Genomic DNA, 21,472 nt, shown 5'->3' with positions numbered 1-21,472 from the left:
TTAGCCATTGAGTAGGCATTATTGGTATGTTTTTTAAGTTCTATTTATAATAAAATATGTTTCTATTTTATTGTATTTAGTGATTGTGTTTGAACCATATGCATCATTATTGTTTTAGGACTATTTTACCATTTGCATTCTTAAAAGTTGGCCCTATCTCAATTTATTTTTGTCCTTGACCACTGCAGATGACCATGAGCGCCCCTGGGAAAATGGACCTCCCCAGATAAAAAAAATGCATCCATTCGGCGCTAAATAGCGCCGGAAAAGCCCAACGGCTAGGGATGCTCTTAGAGCAATTTGGCTACTTAGCAACGGCTGCCTGATGGACCGCCAAATAAGAGGCAAAGTCGATGTACGACGACTTCTCTACAGTCACCACGAGATCTGCAGCGAAAGCGAGTCCAACGTGCGCCAAAAGAGAACACGGCCCTGACCATCAGCCGGTGACCAGAAACGGTCAGCTGCTTCGCGCAGTTGCCGCCAGACCCATCGAGTCTTCTTCTCGATCCCGGAGTCGCCTCACTAAACCTCCGTGTTAGAGCATCTATCCGGCGCGCTAAACCTCCATTTCAGTGCCCTGTAAACCGCTGGCTGTAAACCGCTGGCGCGCGTGATACTGAATTTTTCTCCTTTTACAACACGCGTTGGTGCGGAAAAAAAACACCTTCGCCGGAGACTCTATTTTGCACAGCGCGGGGCGCAAATTACTAAATTCGACCATTTTTTTCAAAATTAATCAAACAAATAATAAAAATTTGATCGAAAATACGAATATATTTAAAAGTTCAACGATAAAGCGGACGAAAATACACATCTAAACTAAAAGCTACTCGTCCGACTCCCAGTCGAAGTCCGACGAGTGGGTGCTCGGAGTCGTCTCCGACACCGGCGTCGTCGTCCACTCGAAGGAGGAGGAGGACAGAACGATGGTGGACGGCCCTGCGCCGTTCTTCTTTTCCTCCTCCTTCCTCGCCGCCTTCTCGGCCCTCGCCGTCTTCCTCGCGGCGGACTCGGCGCTGCGCTTCTCGCGGCTCGCCTTCTTCTTCGCTTTGACCGCCGCCTTCTCCTCCTCCTTTTGCGCGTAGAATGCTTCGGTGGCGGCGACGTCTTCGGGGCAGCGGCGCGTCCACTCGAGGCGCATCGCCTCGTCGCGCTCGGCGATGAGGAGGCGCTGCTCTAACTCCCGTTGTCGGCGCTGCTGCTCGCGCGTGATGACCGGCGGCGGCGGCGCAAGCATCTCCACCTGCTCCCGCGTGAAGACGTCGTGGAAGTTCATCGTCCGCCGGGAGCGGCCGAGTCGCCAGGCGACGGCATCGTACGCCCGCGCCGCCTCGTGCGCCGTATCGAATGTGCCGAGGCGGATCCGCTCGTCGCCGGAGCGGATTTCCGCGTCGAACCGCCCGCTCGGTCGCGCCCGAACGCCGTGGTAGCCGGAGGAGGGGCGGCGGTGCGGAGGCATCGTCGGCGCGGAGGAGGAGGCGCGGAGGCGGAGCGTCGGCGGGAGAGAGAAAGCGGCGGGGAGAGAAGCGGAGCGCCGCAGAGACGAACATGCGCGTGGAGTATTCAGTCAGTTGGCGCGTTCGCGCGTGTCACCTTTATAGCGAGCGCGGCAGATGACGCGTCAAATCTCCCGCGCGGGATAGCGTGAAACCGCGGGCGCGGCAAAGTTTTACCGCGCACGTCTTTTCCCCGCGTCTGCTGGGGTTCGCGCGGGCGCCCGCGCCAAACTGGCGGTTTATTTGCCGCTCGCGCGTTATGCCGCGTCTGTTTAGTACTACATACCCTCTTCTAATCCTGCACTTTTTATTATTATTCCCCTTTGGTTATTTGCATATTCTTTGGATCGACGTGGACGTCTTCTTGCATCCGGCTTAGCCATCGTCTCGGAAGTTCAATTTCAATAGCCACAGCGAAATTCTAAAGGCTCTACTCGTAGAATGTGTCCGGCTCGACGGCGACTGCGACAACAAAGCGATTCATTCATCCTTCTGGAATTCACAGTCACGGACGCCACCGGTTCATAGCAGCTACTGTTCCTCCAGCGTGTTCTTGACAGTCGACACCAGGTTCCAGTCACTAGGTTTGTTTGACGCAGCTTTTATCTGTCGGCGACGGCACGCTGCATGCTTCGCCCAGCTTACCTCCTCCTTTTATCTTACTCGCTAAGGCTCTCTCGACATGACCCTGCCACCGTTAACCAAGTCAATAACTGGTTTCTGAACCACACGGGAGCTGCTTTGTTGGTTAAATTCAAGGCTTCCCTTCCCCTGCATCCATCGCTCTTGCAGTGCCGAAACGCAACTGGAAAACCAGTTACCTTTGATTCAATTAGTTACATTGTGAAATTTTTGGTTTGACCGCAGAGATGAGACCAGAGCAAAAAGAGTTGAGGGAGCAATTAAATAGATTATTGCTTCAGGAAGTATTAAAATGGAAGCAAAGATGTAAAGATACTGAAATCAGACAGCGTGACATGAATACTACGTATTTTAATGCCAAAGCCAATGGCAGGCATAGAAAAAAACAAAATCATTTCTTTGGAGCAGGAAGAAGGTGTGACTGAGGGAGAGGAAAATCTGAAAAGTTTTCTTACTAACTATTATAAAAACCTTTTTGGTAGACCTGGTGATTCTAATATAAGATTGCATGTGAAAAATGCTAAAAATATTAGTGCCGAAGAGGCTGTTTTTTTGAAGAAGCCTTTTTCTATGGATTTTTTTTTTTATAAAAAAGTTGTGTTTGAGATGGAGCATAATAAAGCTTCTGGACCCGATGGATTTACTGCTGAATTTTATCAGCATTTCTAGGAGTTAATTAAGTGGGATCTCAAAGCAATGCTGGATGATTTTCATAAAGGGCACCTTAACATTGGTAGATTGAATTATGGGATAATTACCTTGGTGCCGAAGTCGAAGAAAGCAAAACATATTCAGAAATTTAGGCCTTTTGAATATTAGTTTCAAGATTTTTACCAAAATCCTAATGAATAGACTGGCTGAGGTGGTTGGATCTGTAATCTCTCCAGTCCAGACTGCTTTTGTCAAAAGTCGCTATATAATGGAAGGCGTGCTAATCTTGCATGAGGCTCTAAACTCAATCCACTTTAAAAAGCAATATGCTATGTTATTTAAAGTGGACTTTGAAAAAGCATACGGCAAAATTAAATGGCCTTTTGTCTATCAAATGCTGAAATTAAAAGGATTTCCCAATGCTTGGGGAGATCTAATCAACCTCGATGATGCAATTAATCAGCGGCTGATCGATCGATGCAAACTGTAGTAGGACTAGGATAGATGTGCTGGTGTTCTTCTTCGCACATCTTTGCGATGGAGACCATCCCAGATTCCCATTTGCGAGGACGCCGTGAATTGATTTCTTCTAGACTCAAAGAGCAGGTAGTATGAGTTATTGGGCTGCCATAGTGCCATTTGTTATATGAGCTAGGTAGGCTGATCAGTCGTAAGTATTCGCGAACAAAGCACACGCGTAGGTGATTAATCAACAACGTTACTATACTGTTCGTCCAGGGTTGTCCAGGTCGCATCCATCGTCAGGCAATAGTACCAAACAGCACGCACGCATGGAGCGAAAGAAGAAGAAGGCTTTGCGGAATTGAGATCGCAGCGTTTCGAGATGGCGAAATGTGAACTGATCATACCAGTAAATATGTACAACCTACTGCTGCACGTAAACAAAAGGCTACTTGCGTGTGTGGCATACAAAGATTACGACGTTTTCAAAGGCGATATGATGCATACGGCCACTTTTACCAGCCTGTGCCGTTTACCTTTTTCTGTAAAGGACGTGCTTAGACGTGGCTTAACCGACAACCAACCAAGCTATACCACATTTTGCATGCTAGGTCGACCAAACATAAAAATTACTCCAAGTCGTACAATGATCACAGCCATTTTGTACTCCCCTTTATTTATTTGCCAACGTGTGTGATACTTAGCTTGGACTAGAAAATTCACGAGTGTATATAAAACTATGCACGAAGCAGAGGAAGGGGAGCCGATGGAAGAGTCCTTAATGCGCCACACGTGCAAACAAAAAGAAGTTAGACTACTCCCTTTGGTTCAGTTTATAAGATGTGTATGTCGTTTAAAAAAACTTTAACTATGTATTTTATCAATAAAATATGAGATATATGTCACAAAAGTTATACCGTTGGATTCATATTCAAGAGAAGTTTCTAAGGATATAATTTTTGTGACATATAATTCATATTTCGTTAACTAAATTAATGATTTTCTCAATGTACGTACGTGCCTTGTAAACCGAATCGAAGGGAGTAGTTAAAACCATGCTCCACAAGCTCGAATAGAAAACCAAAACGTGCCAATTCGTGGCAGCCTCCGTGTAGTAGCAAGGACACGAGACCAGTCCAGCCATCTGACCGATTGATCTGTCTCGAATGGGACAAGGACCCCGTGCCGTCACGTTCAAATCAAATAGTTATTCTAAACGGAATCGTACTGCTAATTGGCTTACAAATGGTCGACAAATATCAAAATATGTAAAAGCAGGTTTAGGGATTACGAGTTGCGACCATACACCTGGCCTTTCTCGTCCGAAGCCTTTTCTTCGAAGCCACAATTGCAAGGAACAGCCAAACAAATGAGAACGTGTGACCTCCAAGAGCATTGGATTCTACTGTTCCCTAGCACACCCGGCTATGGTCCTTCCATTCATATTCAAGAAGCAGCAATGTAGGCCAGGTTGGCCTTGGCTACAATGGAAAGACCCCAATAAAATTTGGGCGGGTTCCGGCAACCCTTGCACGAAAGAGGATATGGATATTTTCTACACCGCCATCAAAATCTCATTAGGAAATGGCAACAAAACACCGTTTTGGCAAGCTCCTTGGCTACATGGGAGGAGACCTATTGATGTGGCCCCGCTTATCTTTGAGATCTCCAAACGCAAAAATTGGGTGGTCTCCAAAGCCTTGCATGACAACTCTTGGGTCGCAAAGATTGATCTTGAAAAGAGCTTCACCATCCACCACTTCAACCAATTCCTCGAGCTGTGGATGCTCTTGTCCACCGTTCAGCTCAATGAGCTTGTAGATGACGATATCACTTGGAGCCCAATGGCCAATACTCCACCAAATCCGCATATGAGGTGCAATTCTTGGGCTTGATCAAGTCCTCTATCTATGCCACGGTTTGGGAAGCTTGGGCTCCACCTAAAACCAAGTTCTTTGCTTGGCTCATCTCACAAAATAGAGTTTGGACGGCCGACCGGTTGGCCAAGCGAGGTTGGCCTAATTGTGGGCTTTGCCCCCTTTGCAAGCAATGCGTTGAATCGGTTGCCCACCTTTTTGTGCACTGTCGATTCTCCAATCGGATATGGAACCTCACCGTGAGTTGGCTTGGGATGGTTGGCGTCGACACCAACCTTTGGGCCGGTCTTACAATAAAAGAGTGGTGGATCAAGATGGCGGCCGGGGACCTTCCCAACCGCAAGGCTATGTCCTCTCTTGTTCTTCTCATAACTTGGGAAATATGGTGTGAGCGGAATGCAAGAGTCTTCCGTAACAAGCAAGCGCCCACACATGTCGTCTTCGATAGAATTAAGAGTGAGGCTAGACTATGGGTTTTAGCGGGTGCGAAGCGTTTGTGAAAGGATCGTATGCAGCACCTAGAGGGGGGGGGGTGAATAGGTGCTAACCAATTTTTAGTTCTTTTTCAATTTAGGCTTGACACAAAAAGGTAAATTCTCTAGATATGCAACTAAGTGAATTTACCTATATGACAAGGCAAACAACTAGGCAAGATATATCTAAGCAATATAGAGATAGAATAGGATAGAGGTAACCGAGAGTGGAGCACGCGATGACACGGAGATGATTCCCGTAGTTTCCTTCCTTTGCAAGAAGGTACGTCTACGTTTGGAGGAGTGTGGTTGCTACGAAAGCCAAACCAACAGCCACGAAGGCTTCACTCAGATCTCCGGTGAGCAACGCCACGAAGGCCTAGCCCACTTCCACTAAGGGATTTCCTCGAGGCGGAAACCGGGCCTTTACAAGGTTCTTGGGGCACACATCCACAACCAAATTGGAGGCTCCCAAATCCGTTACAACACAACAATCAACAACAATACATCAACACAAATCAACTAGGGAACCAAATAGGAACACTAGCATGAGATCCCTCAAACAAGAGAGGGAAATGAAGAACGCTTCGGTGAGGATGTAGATCGGTGTCTTCTCCTTCGAATCTCCAAAGATCAAGAGCTTTGGTTGGGGAGGAACGAGATCTTGCAAATCTTGTGTTCTTGAGGTGGCTCTAATGGTGATGAAGCTTGGCAGATTTTTCTTGCAATGATTGAGCAACTTGTCCCTTTGGAGGAGAAAGCTATTTATATGGGTGGAGCTTTCAGATCTGACCGTTGGGGACGAATTCCACTTACACCGGAAGTTCCGGCCAGGATGGCCGGAAGTTCCGGCTTCCACCGGAAGTACCGGCTACTCGGGCCGGAACTTCCGCCCTTGATAAAATACCTGCAAAGCAAAAGAAGGGGCGGAACTTGGGCGGAACTTCCGGTGGCCGGAAGTTCCGGCCAAGTTCCGGAAACTTGCGAAAACCTTACTGGACATTACAGAGCCGCAAACTCGGAATTCCGGAACTTGCCCGGAAGTTGGGCGGAAGTTCCGGCGGCGGAACTTCCGGCCAACTCCACCGGAACTTCCGGCCTGAGAGAAAAACTGAGCACAGACGGCGCTGAGAAGCTTCTGCTGAAAATGTCAGGCCGGAACTTCCGCCAGATTAGGCCGGAACTTCCGCCAGATACAGAAAACCTGCAGAACTTCAGAACAGCTAAACCAATACACCGATCCAACATAATTTTTGATGGCTTGTACCTGTCTACATCAACACACATAAAAATATACATAGTGTTGACGTCAAACACACAAAACCCAAAAGGGCGGGAAATGTTCTTTCAATCTCCCCCTTTTTGGTGTTTGATGACAACACAAGTATTTGCAAGGAATAGATAATGTAAACAACAATGTGAGAGATATAGAGGAGCTCCCCCTAGATATGTGCAATGGTACATAAGAAGCTCCCCCTATATCTTGCATCCGTCTTCCAAGGGTTAGCAATACAACATAGTGATAAGCATATGGATAATAAGATCATGCACACATAGATAACCAAGGAAGACTCACATACGGAGTTTATCATACACAAATAAGGTTCCAAGCACATATATAGAGTTTACAAACCAAATAGCTAAGACATAGTTCGACACCATAAAGATAACTAGAATCACAAGCAATAAAAACCAAAACCAACACGAGCTTGTGACTCCCCCATGCAAATACCCACCGAAGAGCAACCTAACAAGGTCTCATTCTCCCCCTTTGGCACCAAAGCACCAAAAAGGAAAAAAGAGAATCTACGCGTCCCAAGGGTCGGCGTTAGCCCAGCCGGGAGGGAGGTTCGATGAAGCGCCGAGATAGGGAGGAGTGTGAGGAGGAGACTCGATCTCAAGGCCATCCGGAGGAAGAGGGACACCATAACGAGAGACCCACTCAGCTTCCGGAGTGACATCCTCCTCGGATCCGGGGGGAGACACTTCCACCTCAAGTGCCCTCATGATGCTCTTCTGACGGACCCTTGACTTCTTGGCTTCAACATGCTGCTGATACTGACGATGGTTGACTGCAGAGGTGAGGCAAAAAATCTGTCTCATGCGGCGTGCTAGCTTGGAAGCCCAACTCGGTGGCTTCTCATCCATGGGGTTAACATCTTCAAGAGGAGAGTTGTGGCGCTTGGCCCTCAATGACTTCACTTCATGGGATGTGAGAGTGAGTGGAATGGATTGAACGAGTCTAGCCTTGCAAGTATCCATCCAAGTGTCCTCAATGAGCTTCATAATGTACGGAGCAAAGGCGGGAAGCTTCTTCTCATACACACATGACCACATCTCATGGTAGATGTAGTCCATCACATCAAGCTTCTCACCGGTGCCCTTCTTAGCAAAAGAGTTTGCCATTAGATCCACTTCATAAAGATGTATCTCATCAAGGTTGCCACCCTTTGGTCCAATGGTTTCCCGGTAGACTCTAAGCATAATATCCCAAGTAGGGAGAAGATCCGCACTCTTGCCCGGTATACCCCAACCGGGGATGTAGAGGTTCTCCAAGACTTCCCTTGTTTGAGCCCATGAGCTATCATGGCACCTCCAACCATTTGCATTCACACCCGGGTAGCGAGGATATCCAAGGGCGGCTCCAAACTTTGCCAAGTTAGACTCAAGGAGCTTCTCATGAGTCATCCACCGAAATGTTCTTGCTTCATCTTGCTCAAAGTGGACGGTGGCATAGAATTGTTGAATCAACCCAACATCATAGTCCTTGTTGAGCTCCATAATGGGATAGAGCCCAAACTCTCCACACATGGCATAGGCTTCTTCAAAGTACTTATTAGCGGCCATCTTCCCGGTGTCAATAGCATGTTGAGGGGCTACCCCCTTCTTGAATGGAATGTAGATCTCATAGAATATCTCCTCTTGGGACTTGTTGTGGAACCGCTTATCCCCAACCCTATTGTTCCGAGGGGTGAGGTAAGGGTTCATGTCACGGAGCTCCTTGTACTCATTATATTGCATGTTCTTCACGGATATGTGTATGTTCTTCCCACGAACAGCCGGTGACTTGAGCCTCTGAGCAGCTGCAGCTTGCTGGCGAGCGGTGAGCTTGGATGGTCGGGTTTGCTCGAGTTCTTCCTCAACCTCATCCACATGATCCTTGCCTCTCTTCTTGGAACCACCTGATAACGGAATCAAAGTGATAGGAATGATGAAAGAGAACACATAAGCAAGGAGGCCAAATACCAGAGCATGCACAGGATATCGGGTAACAGCAGAAAAAGTCGCCAGGCCGGAAGTTCCGGTGAGAACCGGCGGAAGTTCCGCCCCGGGCGGAAGTTCCGGCGTGAAGGGCCGGAACTTCCGGCTGTTCGAAAACAGCGGCAGTTTCTCACCAGATCTGCGGCAATGGCTAGGAGAACCGCATTACCACGACATCCTAAGCACGATATAGTAGAGGAAAGGCATCTAGAGGATTTCTACCATAGCTTTGCCTAGAGTATGCCCTATATTTCATCTAGTGAGGTCTACCCACACATAGAGAGGGAGAGGGCACAAACCGGGGGGAGCCATGGAGGAGAAGAGGGAGAGGATGTCGATCCACGGAGACGATCCGGCGGGGAGCACCGGAGGAGGGAGATCCGGCCGGAGGAGTAGCAGCCGTCACAGGGGAGGAGCACCACCAAACAGATCTTGGAAAGGGGAAAAGTGAGGAAGATGGAACTGCTCACCCGTTCGGCCCAGTTATATAGTGGCCACTTAAGGCCGGAAGTTCCGCTCGTTGGAGCCGGAACTTCCGGTCTCTCATGAACCACCCAGGCTGGACACGAAAGGCTGAACTGGCGAAAAAGATACCGGCCGGAAGTACCGGTCGAAATGACCGGAACTTCCGGTGGAACAGGAAAAAATGCCCAAAAACAGGATTTTGACACGAACGAGGTGCACCTGGAGAAGGTGAAGGATATGTCTTAGATGAGATAGGCTTAGGATAGATACGCCAAACTGTGAGATGGTACATGATCACTCATTTTTGCAAATAAATCAAATGAAGGCCAAAAATGAGTGATTTCCCATAAACAAGGAGATGTCAATAAAATCCAATGAAAATCCAAACAACTCCAACTCTTCACGAAGAAGAGTGTGGTGGCCTAGGCCACGATATATGAGTGTTGTGGCATGGCACCGCGAAGATATATCTTGGGTCCAAGCCACTACTCATCATTTAAGCTCACATATCAACATATGATATAACGAGAATGAAGTCTTTAATGTTGGCATTATGGGGGGAGGGATAGCTCAATTATTTAAACCGCACTCCCCCTATTTCCATGCCCACATCTAAACCAAATAAAGTTTTGAGACGAAGGTGTGTTTGCAAGATGGTCAAGCTATACTCCTTGAATCGATGATATTTAGCTCATTCCTCAAATAAGTGAACCTTGCTTCATCAAGAGGCTTCGTGAATATATCGGCAAGTTGATCTTTGGTAGGAACATAGATGAGCTCAATATCACCACGGGCAACATGATCCCTAATGAAATGATTCCGGATCTCAATATGCTTCGTTCTTGAATGTTGCACCGGATTATAGGCAATCTTGATAGCACTTTCATTGTCACATAATAGAGGCACTTTGTCACAAATGACACCATATTCCTTTAAAGTTTGCCTCATCCATAACAATTGAGTGCATCCACTTGCGGCGGCAACATATTCGGCTTCGGCGGTGGAGAGAGATATACAATTTTGCTTCTTAGATGACCAACACACCAAGGACCTACCAAGAAATTGGCAAGCCCCGGAGGTTGATTTCCTATCATCCTTGTCTCCCGCCCAATCCGCATCGGTGTACCCATTGAGAATAAAACTTGAGCCTTTGGGGTACCAAATACCATATCTTGGGGTATCAACCAAATATCGAAAGATTCTCTTGAGAGCTATCATGTGGCTCTCCTTAGGAGAAGCTTGATACCTTGCACACACACCAACACTCAACACTATGTCCGGTCTAGATGCACAAAGGTAAAGCAAGGATCCAATCATGGAGCGATATACCTTTTGATCCACCTCTTTACCATTGGGATCAAGTGCAAGATGACATTTGGTAACCATAGGAGTAGCAACACCTTTCATCTCGGTCATCTTGAACCTCTTGAGCATGTCTTGGAGATATTTTGCTTGGTTGATGAAGGTTCCTCCTCTCAATTGCTTGATCTCAAAACCAAGGAAGAACTTCATCTCTCCCATCATAGACATCTCAAACCTATCGGTCATAAGCTTTGAGAATTCATCATTGAAAGCTTTGTTAGTAGAGCCAAAGATAATATCATCAACATATAATTGGCAAACGAAAAGCTCCCCATTGACCCTCTTAGTAAAAAGAGTGGGATCGATTAGCCCAACATCAAACCCACGGTCTACCAATAATTCCTTAAGGTGCTCATACCAAGCTCTAGGAGCTTGTTTGAGACCATAAAGAGCTTTATCGAGCTTGTAGACATGGTTAGGGAAGTTGAGATCCTCGAACCCCGGGGGTTGCTTAACATAAACCTCTTCATGAATAGGACCATTAAGAAATGCACTTTTCACATCCATTTGTTGTAACTTAAAGTTATGATGCGATGCATAAGCAAGAAGGATACGGATGGACTCAAGACGAGCCACGGGAGCATAGGTTTCTCCAAAGTCAATTCCCTCAACTTGAGAGAACCCTTGAGCCACCAATCTTGCCTTGTTCCTCACAACATTCCCAAACTCATCTTGCTTGTTCTTGAATATCCATTTAGTGCCAATAACATTGCGGCACCCCTTTGGCTTCTCTACTAACGTCCACACTTTGTTGCGCTTGAAGTTGTTGAGTTCTTCGTGCATAGCTTCCAACCAATCCGAATCTTCAAGGGCTTCAAATATTTTCTTGGGTTCCACTAAGGAGATATAAGCATGATGGTTGCTAAAATTAGCCAATTGCCTTCTTGTGGAAACCTTTGCCCTTATATCACCAAGAACCTTATCATGAGTGTGATCACGAAGCTCAAGGTTCCTTTCTCTTCTTGCTAGACGACGGGCCTCGATCTCCTCCTTGGTTCTTCTTGGCCTTGGAGGTATCACTTGATCAACTTGATCTTTTGGGTCCCCGTCTTGACCTTCAACTTGAGCAACTACAATCTCTTGTGAGTGCTCAACATCATGTGCTTGATCTTGGACATCATTTGGTGCGGAGCAAATATCAAATGGATACTCGTCGGAACCATCATGAATTCTTGGTTGATCATGACCTTGATCTTGTCCTTGATCTTGTCCTTGATCTTGTCCTTGATCTTGCACACTAGAGGGAGGGTTTTGTTCTTGTTCTTGGGTTGGTGCATCATTTGCTTCACTTGATGGGGTTTGTTGATGTTGAGAAGATGAGGGCTCCACCGTGGTAGAGCATAGTCCTTCCCGAGACGCCACACCGTGTCCCTCAATGGGGTGGAAAAATCCCACACCCATTCTTACTATGGCATCTTGAGGTATTTCATCACCTGCACAAACATCAACTTGCCCCACTTGGGAGCCATCATTTTCTTCGAACTTCACACTACAAGATTCAATGATAATCCCGGAGGATACATCAAAGATTCTATAAGTGTGAGATTCGGCACCGTAACCAACAAATATACCCTCCAAAGCTTTAGGAGCAAATTTAGACAAACGAACCCCTTTGATTTTGTAGAAACACTTACACCCGAACACCTTGAAGTATGAGATATTAGGCTTGTTCCCGGTGAGTATTTCATATGGAGTCTTGTTCAAGCCCTTGCGGAGATAGAGCCGGTTGGAGGAGTGACAAGCGGTGGAGATGGCTTCGGCCCAAAAGTTATAGCGGGATTTATACTCCGCCATCATAGACCTTGCCATATCCATAAGAGTCCGGTTCTTCCTCTCCGCAACACCATTTTATTGAGGGGTGTAAGCGGCGGAATATTGATGACGAATCCCCTCATCACTAAGAAAATCATTGAGTGTGTAGTTCTTGAACTCGGAGCCGTTGTCACTTCTTATTGCCATAATGAGGAGGTTGTGTTGGCGTTGCACCTCGGTAGCAAAGTCAATGAATATTTGTTGAGTCTCATCTTTCGTCTTGAGAAAGTAGACCCAAGTGTATCTTGAGTAGTCATCGACAATCACCAAGCAATGTTTCTTCGCACCAAGACTTGCATGAGTAACGGGACCAAAGAGATCCACATGAAGGAGCTCCAAGATCCTCTTGGAAGAGATGATGGTCTTGCTTGCATTTTGCCTTCAACACAAGCCCTACAAACACGATCTTTGGAAAAAGATACATTTTCCATTAGTCCCACAATATGGTTTCCCTTGTGAAGACTTTGCAAAGTTCTCATGTTGACATGGGCTAGGCGGTGATGCCACAACCAACCCACGTCCGCCTTTCCGAATAGGCACATCGCACTTGACGTGGTGGTCCCCGAAAAGTCCACCACATACAAGTTGTGTTCGCGATACCCAACGAATGCGACTTTTAGAGTCTTGCTCCACAAGAGGACCACAATATCATTATCAATAAAGACGGCGAAACCCATCTTGCCAAGGGCGGAAACGGAAAGCAAATTGTAACCAAGGGTTTTGACAAGCATGACATCCACAAGAGTAATGTTGTGTGCAACCACAACCTTGCCAAAACCCAATACCTCGGATGTAGAATTATCGCCAAAGGAGACGGTGATATCATTTATGTTAGGCCTCAACTCCTTGACGAGGTTCTTGCCGCCGGTCATATGACTTGTACATCCACTATCAAGTACCCATTTTGAACCTCCGGAGGCATAGTCCTACATGAGATCAATTCTTGGATTTAGGTACCCATTTTTCAATGGGTCCTCTTTTGTTAGCAACAAGGGTCTTTGGAACCCAAATAGACCAAGCAACATAACCATCATATGGACCAACATATTTAGCATAAACATCACCATAATAATCTTTAAAGAGAACATAGTGAGGGTTATCTATTCCCGCACCATCATCATTAATGGTGTTGCCCTTTCGGGGTTCACCATTAGCTTTCTCATGTGCGGGCTTGGTCTTTTTCTTGTTTGCCTTTTTAGCCTTGTTATTAAAACCAAGTCCCTCCTTCCCATTGTTTGACCTTTGCTTACTCAAAAGATCATCCAAGGAAAGTTTACTTTGGGGAGAGGAGGTCCTAGCAAGTTCATCTTTCAACCTAGCATTTTCCTCAATTATATTTGCATGATTACATGAAGGAGTAGAGGTACTAGGTATGTCATATGAAGCAAGCCTAATTTGAAGTTGCTCATAAGACTCGGAGAGGAGAGAGCATTCACTCTTCAAGGCTTTGTGAGCCTTGTCTAGTTCATCTAGATCCTTCACAAGTTTCTCATGATCAACACCAAATTTGGCCTTTTCCTTTATAAGCACTTTAGTCTTAGCTCTAGCAAGATCTCTAGCTTTAGTGAGCTTGTTAATTTTATCTTGAGGCTCTTCAAGAGTCTCTAGCCTCTCCTCAAGAGAAGCTATAGTTTCTTGACTTTCCTCAAGAGCATTTTTAAGGGCATGGATTTCAAGAGAGTCTTCTCTCTCTATTTGACCCTTTTTCTCAAGCATATCACTTTGTTGAGCTATACGAACCATGAGGCTAGAAACATGCTTCTTAGTGTTACCTTGTAGGTTACTAATGAACTCATCAAACTCTAGCATCTCTTGTTTCACTTTTAGACTAGCGGGGTCAACCCCTAGATCATTAGCAATGTTAGGCATAGAGGGGTTAGGAGATGATACCTCGGAAGATTTAGCCATAAGGCAACTTTCTTCCTCCACATGAATGACCTCATTGGGGGATTCACTTGGTGATGAAGAGTTAGTGGAGAGGGAGGCAAGAGCGACCAATCCATTAGAGGTTGCATCTTCTTCATCATCAACATCATCATCTCCGAAGGTATACTCTTCTTGAGTTGATAGCACAATAGGTGTGTCCAAGGAGGACCTTGCCATGAAGCAATGTGCATTCTTGATATGAGGGTTCTCATTGGGAGATTCAAAGAGAGATGAAGAGGGTGTGTTGGTGGTGACGATGGCGGCCAATTCCTTTGAGCTTTCTTCATCTTCATCACCACTAGAACTTTCAACTTCATCGGAAGAATATTCTTCCCTTGTTACTAGCACAACTCTTGAGGGCCTCTTGCCCTTCTTGGTCTTGTTGTTGTAGAACTTCTTGTTGAGGGGCTTTGAATATTTGCCCTTTGAGTCTTTGCTCTTGTCCTTGGGAATGAGCCTCCCATTATGAAGCTCTCTATTCTCATAGGGGCATTCGGCAATGAAGTGGCGCTTGTCATCACAATTGTAGCATGATCTTGTCTTTGGACCAAAGCTAGTGAACCCACTTTTGTTGTTCCTCTTGATGTTGTCTTCCTTGGCCTTGGAGGGATCAACCCAAAAGGATTTTGCATGGAAGGCCATGTGATCATGGTAGTGGCATTGCAAATCTTCCGGATAGGTCATACTCCAAGATGCCCTATAAGATTCTTGAGGAATCACTTCTTCAACGGAGTTGACCACCAAGGCAAGGTTGGAACCTTTTGCCATCCCAAGAGCACGATTGCGAGAATCATGAGAGGTTTCCTCAAGCACCTTGAGAGCTTGCATCTCGTGCACGACTTGTTGAGAGGTGAGAGAGGAATAGCATTCCCTTCCCACAAGAGTCTTGACATCAATGGGTACAAATGGCATCATGCATTCAATGTACTTCTCCTTGATCCAAGAATCATTGATGTGGGTGGCACCAATAAGCCGGAAGGCATCGGCAACGGTGAGAAGTCTTCCATACATGTCTTCATGATCTTCATCCGGTAGCCTCATGAACCCTTCGGCTTTATTCTTGAGAGCATTATACTTGTTCCTCCTTGTGCTCTCACTTCCAATGCAACTAGCGGTCAAACCATCCCAAGCTTCCTTGGCGGTGGTGTAGTTCCGGACACGATGCAATTCCTTTGTCCCCACACTAGTTTGAATCATGTGCAAGGCGGTGTTGTTGAGTTGACTATCAACCGCTTCTCTTCTAGTCAACTTGTCGGGGTTGTATGGCTTGAAGCCCTCCAAGATGATTCTCCATAATTCATTGGAGGCACTACAAACATGAGAGCGGAACTCAAATTGCCAAGTATCGAAATTATCAATAGAAAACTTAGGTGGGTCGCCCCGAATGTTCAAATGAGGATGGGGAACCGGTATATCGGGTGATTGGAAAGGTGGAGGTACTCGATTGTAGCTCTCACTTTCACTAGTTCCCTTGGGAGATGCAATGGGAGATTTGATAGTGTTTAAGTTATCACCTTCCACGGGTTTGGTAGATGAGGGTAAGTCCGAAGCCTCTCCCTCATCTAACGCACCCGTGTCTTTTACCTCTACACTAGGAGCCTTGGGAAGGGTCGGAGCCAAAAGCTCGGCAATCATCTTTTTCATGCTTTCCATTTGGGCTTCCACGGAGGACTTCAACGAATTGAAGTCTTCCATGGAGACCGTCTTGGCGGCCCCTTCCGAGGACTCCTCGTCCGGCATACTCTTAGGCGGTTAAGCCCGAAATAAGAGCCGAGGCTCTGATACCAATTGAAAGGATCGTATGCCGCATCTAGAGGGGGGGGGGGTGAATAGGTGCTAACCAATTTTTAGTTCTTTTTCAATTTAGGCTTGACACAAAAAGGTAAATTCTCTAGATATGCAACTAAGTGAATTTACCTATATGACAAGGCAAACAACTAGGCAAGATATATCTAAGCAATATAGAGATAGAATAGGATAGAGGTAACCGAGAGTGGAGCACGCGATGACACGGAGATGATTCCCGTAGTTCCCTTCCTTTGCAAGAAGGTACGTCTACGTTTGGAGGAGTGTGGTTGCTACGAAAGCCAAACCAACAGCCACGAAGGCTTCACTCGGATCTCCGGTGAGCAACGCCACGAAGGCCTAGCCCACTTCCACTAAGGGATTTCCTCGAGGCGGAAACCGGGCCTTTACAAGGTTCTTGGGGCACACATCCACAACCAAATTGGAGGCTCCCAAATCTGTTACAACACAACAATCAACAACAATACATCAACACAAATCAACTAGGGAACCAAATAGGAACACTAGCATGAGATCCCTCAAACAAGAGAGGGGAAATGAAGAACGCTTCGGTGAGGATGTAGATCGGTGTCTTCTCCTTCGAATCTCCAAAGATCAAGAGCTTTGGTTGGGGGAGGAACGAGATCTTGCAAATCTTGTGTTCTTGAGGTGGCTCTAATGGTGATGAAGCTTGGCAGATTTTTCTTGCAATGATTGAGCAACTTGTCCCTTTGGAGGAGAAAGCTATTTATATGGGTGGAGCTTTCAGATCTGACCGTTGGGGACGAATTCCACTTACACCGGAAGTTCCGGCCAGGATGGCCGGAAGTTCCGGCTTCCACCGGAAGTATCGGCCACTCGGGCCGGAATTTCCGCCCTTGATAAAATACCTGCAAAGCAAAAGAAGGGGCGGAACTTGGGCGGAACTTCCGGTGGCCGGAAGTTCCGGCCAAGTTCCGGCCAAGTTCCGGAAACTTGCAAAAACCTTACTGGACATTACAGAGCCACAAACTCGGAATTCCGGAACTTGGCCGAAAGTTGGGCGGAAGTTCCGCTGGCCAGAACTTCCGGCCAACTCCACCGGAACTTCCGGTCCTGAAGAGAAAACTGAGCACAGACGGCGCTGAGAAGCTTCTCCTGAAAATGTCAGGCCGGAACTTCCGCCAGATTAGGCCGGAACTTCCGCCAGATACAGAAAACCTGCAGAACTTCAGAACAGCTAAACCAATACACCGATCCAACATAATTTTTGATGGCTTGTACCTGTCTACATCAACACACATAAAAATATATATAGTGTTGACGTCAAACACACAAAACCCAAAAGGGCGGGAAATGTTCTTTCAGTTTGGGAGATTTAATTCCGGGAGAGTAATTCGTTTTGTTTAACCTTGTTTTGGCTATGTAAGCTTCTCAAACTTGCTAAACTTCTCCTTAATTAATAGATCCGGGCAAAGCTTTTGCCCCCGTTTCGAAAAAAAAAACACTTCGAAAAATAGGAGCTCGAAAGGGCAGAAGTAGAAATATGTGCATTTGCATTGCATACATCTCTAAAATATGGAAAAATTGAACTTTATCTTTGCAAACCAAAGTGATCAAAAACCTAATTTTGTTTGCAACTAGTCTTAAAATTGTGTGATTATAATTAGAAACCAATTGAATACATTTCCAAAATTTGAATTCAAAATTGAGGTTTGACCAAATCAAACTTGAATTCAATAATATGAATCGAAAACCTAAGTCTTTTGATTCAGATATTCCTACAACTATCTAGAACAACATTCTATACATCTTTAATCCAATATCTTCTCACATCAACATTTAAAAATAATAAACATAATTCAAACTTCAAATTTGACTTTAATAGTTTGAGCCAAATTCAAATGCTCATACTATAAAAAAAATGTAAACTCAAGACTCAAATCTTTATCTTTTCATTCTCAATAAATATAAAGACTAGCTGGAATAAGTAAGAAATGGAGAGAAAAATTGTAATGCAAACTACAAAAATGAAAATAAAAGGAAAACACTAGCCTGTCTACCATCTATATATCTACACTAATAGAACCATCTCCATCTTCATCCCCATCTCCGTCTCTTGAACACCATCACCACCAAAATCACCTTGATCACACACATGCGCACGCAGGCACGCGCACACACACTGAGAACCGTTTCGGTAATTTTATAATGTTGGCTTCACCAAATGGTGAATCCATTTAATGAATTCAAAGGAAATGTTCACAGAAAGAACACTATGAAGCAATTTCAAATCTAGGTTTTTTTTCTTTTGTTTCAAACAAAGGCAACATGAAAATGAATTACATCCAAATCTCCAACCAACAACATTGATCACGACATTAGGCATCAATGACCAACTAGGCAACCAAAATCTGAGAGGCAACAGGGACATGATCAAAATATAGCAGTTGGCAACCATCTTAGGCAACACTAGCATAGGCAACACGTTTTCTAACTCAATCTTTTAAAGACGGGAAAAATCCTCCCGAAATATTTTAACTGAATTCATAAAACAAACAAACAATTAAATGAACCAAATGAACATGAAGTGTTCATCACAATAGTTCAGAATATGAACACCACTTAATAATAAAATCTATACTAGCATAATTAGGCTACCAATATCATCTCTAGCCCACAAATAAAACCAACAATATTTTCCAAGCCACGGGAATAAATTCCAGCTAATCATCATAATTAAATATCACATACAAATCCACCTGGCACTTTCCAAATTGAATCCTAGGACAGAAAACCAGTTAAGAAGCCGACATGCCTAAAGTGGCAAGTCACTTGAGACCAAATCCTTGAGCCAACTAACCACCGAATCCATGCCCATGGCACATGAGAACACCATAGAGAGTTGGCACAAGAAGCTTAGTTACCTAAATGCATGGTATAGGTGTCAGTACCACAACCACACTACAAATAGCCCTATCTCTCATACCCTGGAGCTCGCAACTCACATTCCAGTCTTCGACTGAAATGACATACTCCCAAGTTAGAGAGAGATCTGAGAGAGGAAGGAAGCAAGATCTGGAGGAGGAGAAGCCAAGGGCAAGAAGGAAAGACGAGAAGCCATATGTTTATGAAAACCTAGGAATAAACAATGCTCAGTCTTCAAAGGCTTAGTTCAAGCCATTAGAAATAGTAGATTTAGATATAATCACAAGCAGGTCAAGATAGATAATTGATCCAGAGGATCAAGCCATAGAAGTGCATTAGAAGAACGTGCACACATGTTCTTATTGTTGATAGCAAGCACAAGCACCTCTGACAACCTATTAAGATAATTCTTGTCACTCTCACTTAAGAAGCACCTATAAAAAACCTTAATTGGGCAGAGCACATAGTACAGACAACCAATTTAGTAGCTAATGCTTGAACTTGAGCTATATAAATGTAGCTAAGCATTAAACTATGGCCTACAGAGGAAAGGAACACTAATGATTAACTACATAAGCCCTGGTAAATAATTACAACAACTAAGTGGCCCCTTTTTTTTGAAATGGGATTACCCCGACCTATGCATCGGTTGATGCACACAGCCATTTATTAAAAATAATCATTCAAAAGTTTACAACTCAACGATCATCGAGGGTCGATACAAAAATCAACCATCAAAAAAGAGGGAAAAGCTAAGCGAACTAGGCATCTTGCAATCTTCTAATAGGCCACCAAGTAGTCTAGTAGAAAATATCCTGGGCAACCATTCGAAGGTGGTTGCATCCAGAAACCATGCACTCCCGCTGATCCTTCGGGAGCAGGAAACACCAGAGCTGGATCCAGTGAACCATAGTGTGGATAACCTGCAAGAAATTATTAGAGTCTTTTCTATTAAAAACAATATCATTTCTGCAATTCCATATTGACCAACATAAAGCGGAAACCCCAATGCGAATCCTAGCTTTATCAGTTTTGTCGGTTCCATTAAGCCAATTCCCAAACATATTTGTGATATTGGAAGGAGGTGAAATATTATATGCAGCGAAAACCACTCGCCAGATAAGCTTAGCAAAAGGATAGGAAATAAACAAGTGTTCAACTGATTCCTACAAGCTATTGATATATAAGACAGGCTCATCCTACAAGCTATTGATCTCATTCTAAGCTACTGCAAACATACAATTAAAGAACAAGCAAATAACCGAGTTACGCTAATTATAAGCACAATCTAGTAGCTAATGAACCACTAAATCATCTAAGAAAACATCTACAACCATTCATTAGTGAATTAAACTATTTTTGACAAGTGTTAACTGACGAAACTGAACAAAATTTTGTCCATAGTTGGAAATGGGAAGCAATTGAATGATAGAACTAGTTTAAGCCATAGAACAATTACCATCAATAACTAAAAACACCTATGACATGCTCAACTACATCTAGAGCCCTATAAATCGATCGATAGGGATGAACCCTTGGACAAAGAGGCAAACTAAAGAGAGAGATAGAACTAGGAAGAGAGAGGGGGTTTGAGAGAGATGTACCATAGCCTCAGAATGCGGTGGGGAAGGTGGAGCTAAACCCACAACGGAGCCCAGGGAGGCCACCAAGATCACGGAGCTTAGCGTCACAAACTTGGCAAAATCAAAACCCTAGAACCAATAGGGGTTGGGATCAATCGACTGCAAGCGAGAGAGTCAAATCGAGTTGGACTAGGTTAGAGAGCGAAGCGAGGTGAGTGGCAATAGCGGCTGGAGACGGCCGTGGCAGGTCGGCGATTACGCAGGTGACTTGGTCGCCATTGCGTTGACGGGCACGAGCGAGCGTGTGAGGGTCTGGTCCGAGGCAACAGGTTCAGCCAACCGTTTGAACTGGCAGGGGACCACCTATCAGGGGCATTTTGGACATTTCCGAAAAACTAATCTACCCTCTCGCGTATAGGATCACAAAGTTGATTGGTTATGGAGACATGCTCTCTCATTCACTAGTGCACGCTGGTGGGCGGGATATAGTAGACTAAGGTGGCAGCACAATCAGAGAGATGGCAAAACCCTAACTTGTGTGAAAATTTTCTTTACAACGGCGGCTAGACAAGAGTTTATATAGAGCGGCTCGGGAAACCTTAGGCAACTTGCCACACCCACGTCCCACGTTTCGAGTGGGTTACAGTAACCCACGATCCTGATCAACTGTTACGGCATGGTGACGCGAGGAGGCGGAGGAGGGGCGCATATGTACCACTCATCTTCTTACTCACTAACCAAGTAGTGGAACAACTCACCTTATAAGA

This window comes from Lolium rigidum, chromosome 2, assembly GCF_022539505.1.
Source record: "Lolium rigidum isolate FL_2022 chromosome 2, APGP_CSIRO_Lrig_0.1, whole genome shotgun sequence".
Classification (NCBI taxonomy): Eukaryota; Viridiplantae; Streptophyta; class Magnoliopsida; order Poales; family Poaceae; genus Lolium; species Lolium rigidum.
Note: the sequence above shows the minus strand (reverse complement) of the source record.